The following is a 2851-nucleotide window of genomic DNA, read 5'->3' as shown; positions in this document are numbered from 1 at the left end:
GATCTGGATTGTATGTATTTTTGTATTTATTCTGAAAAACTCTATATACTAATAGGCAAAGGGCAACTTTATAAAGAAATTTCATTAAAGATTTCGATTATCAAAAAAAAAAAAAAAAAAAAAAACCAAGAAAAAGAAAATAAAATTTCTTTACCTGCAAGTTTCCTGAAAGAGGATAATGAATATTGGTGCTAAAAAATTACATTTCTTTTTTTTTTTTCTTGTAAGTTGATGGTCTTCAAAGAATAAGAGCTACACCTTCACACTTTATGGCCTCTTTGAGGTCTTAAAAGTTCAAAAAAATTAAAAAAAAAAAAAAAAAAACAGGTCCAAAGTGTGACAGTATTAATTACACTTCTATGTGATAAATACCTTCGACCGTTGCCGTTGAACTTTTCCACAACAAGTAACTGCTGATTTATTATTCGTTCCGCAACTGGCATGCTACAGCCCAACCAAAAACTTGTAAAGTACACAACAGAAAAATATTGTTCAAGGTTCATGGGCTAGAAATATTTGATTGATCGCGGTCCTGCAGTGGGTGGTTGATTTTGTTTTCTAAATTTGTTTTGTTGTTGTTGTTTTTTTTTACGACACAAACCATATCCTGGTGAAAATTATTCGCGAGTCGTGGTCCTACCATAATTTGGTCAGCAGGTGGAATCTGAGAGTTTTTTTTTTTTATTATTTCCTCCGCTGTTGTTGTTTTTGCGGGAATACATTTTTGACCGAAAGCATGGACTAACTCGTGCAAGATTTTTCCATCGAAAAATAATGAAATTCCACCTTTTCCCCTGCTTTTCATCGCCGACACGTCACCATCGTCCTTTTCGTCCTCGAAAACAAGAACGAAAAGGACGGTTTCGCTTTAGGATGCCAAAGCATAGAGTTAATTTTCAGGCCATTTATATTTCATATGATTGCCTCCTACTTCTACTCTTTGCTCTTACTTTCATAAAGGTAGGAGTAAGGTTGTATACGTCATCATCATCTCCATCGTGTAGTGAAAGTAGTGGATTTAGTTGTAGCATCGCAAAGCAATGGTATAATCGTCCTTTTGTGTGGCCCTCGCTCTATGTTTGCCCTTCCTATATATGAAATCATTAACGAAAAACAAGAAACTCCGAGAAAGGTATGAAGGTTTACTGTGTAGAAAGGTATATAGCCACACTGATGTCTATGCACATAATAGCATGCATTTTAAATGAACTTCAGAAATTCAGAACAGGAACTTTGGCCAATCTGGAGAGCCGATGAATATTTGACGTCCTGCCATAACCTCACTCATTCCTCTCCTCCATGTTGGCTCTAATGTCTTGCACCAGTTACTTCCTACTTTATCGAAATCATGACAAAGCGTTGGACAGACGACCAACGCGAATGACAGTGAAGGTGGAAAAATTGAGTCACAAAAATGGAAAGTTACACGGAAAAAAATTCAGACGATAACAAAAGTTACAGAAAGAGACGTGGAAAAAAAATAAAAAAAAAGTCTCGAAACAAATTTTGAATTAAAGATGTGAGTTCATAGTGAATAAGTGCATGCATTTAGAGACAACAATAAAAAAATTTCAATTTTTCAGATTTTCGAAAAAAAATCAAGGTTAAACCCTTGCCATAAAAAAAATTGCATTTTAAAAAATTTCCTGCAAATATATCGAGTGTGACATCAAAAGAAAGGTCTCTTTAAACTTTATCATAACATGAAAACCAAAAGTTTCTGTGAGATCTGGTTGCTGAGTTATTGCAATCGAAACATATATGTACCTACTCTGTTTTTTTTTTCTCTCTAATTTTTTTTTTAATTTGAATTTTGCTATCAGAAATCTTCATGTTTCATGTTTTTTCTTTTCAATGTATCATTTCCAATAGTAAATTTACAACGATTCGTAGTTAAAGTGACTCACAAATGGCATTCCCCTCTGGACTGAAGTATAAAAATTCTCACCACACATTAAATTTTTTATTTCTGATTAATTTTGCTTAATTTATTCTGGATAATTTCTTTTCTTAACTCACATTTTTATTGAAAACTTGAACCGAGTTAAATTTGAAATGACTCACAAGAACGTACCCATATCTTGGATGAAATATAAAAATACTCACCACAGTTGGAATTTCTTAAACTCTCAATAATTTTACTTGATTTTTTTTTTACATTCTCAATTGTTGACTCTTATTTATTGAAATTTTGAACCGAATTTGAGTTGAAATAAATTTGAAAAGTTGGGACAAAGTAAAAGAATACTCACCACTATTGCTTCTTTCCCCATTCATAGTATTTTAATATTAGTTATGGAAAATTACGTTCGAATGCATCTATTTTGATTAAGTTATTTTTACCCAATTTAAGATAAAGTGATGCGCTAATAAACATATATAGTTCTTTCTACTCACCACACTTGGGATTCTTAAATTTCTGATACAATTTTACCTAATTTTTGGATATCTATGTTTGTATAGAATTTCGTTTTAATAAAAAATTAACCAAGTTGTAATGGAACACAAAAATATCATAGCCTTTTGAGACAAAATATAAGAATACTCAACACACGGTTAGAATTTTTCGACCTCACATAAGAATTTATTAAATTTTTTTGACATTTTGGTTTGTTGGCATAATTTTTTACAGAAAACTTGATTCATTTAAGAGTGAAAATGACTGAAAAAAAGATTCCCTAGTTGCGATGTAATGTTAGAATACTCACCACAGTTTACGATTCCATATGAGCCCCTTCTCATAAATATATTCCAAGTTTGTCGAACATTTTTGTTTTGTGGAAATATCTTTTATAGAAAATTTAAACCAAATTGGGCTTAACATGACTTGGGGACTAAAAATAAAATTATT

At 31.6% G+C, this 2851-nt stretch overlaps 1 long non-coding RNA gene across 1 annotated transcript; it reads right to left on the bottom strand.

The window, feature by feature from the left end:
* Positions 1 to 563: 563 nt before the first annotated feature.
* LOC129916741 (uncharacterized) lies at positions 564 to 2453 on the bottom strand. Its single transcript, XR_008772534.1, has 2 exons — positions 2107 to 2453; positions 564 to 1332 (listed from the first exon to the last, which is right to left on the bottom strand). It is a non-coding gene; the product is annotated as an uncharacterized LOC129916741 (long non-coding RNA).
* Between the last annotated feature and the right edge of the window lie 398 nt (positions 2454 to 2851).

This window comes from Episyrphus balteatus, chromosome 3 (genome assembly GCF_945859705.1).
Source record: "Episyrphus balteatus chromosome 3, idEpiBalt1.1, whole genome shotgun sequence".
Lineage (NCBI taxonomy): Eukaryota > Metazoa > Arthropoda > Insecta > Diptera > Syrphidae > Episyrphus > Episyrphus balteatus.
The sequence above is the reverse complement of the archived record's forward strand: the minus strand, read 5'-3'. Positions and strand labels throughout refer to the sequence as shown.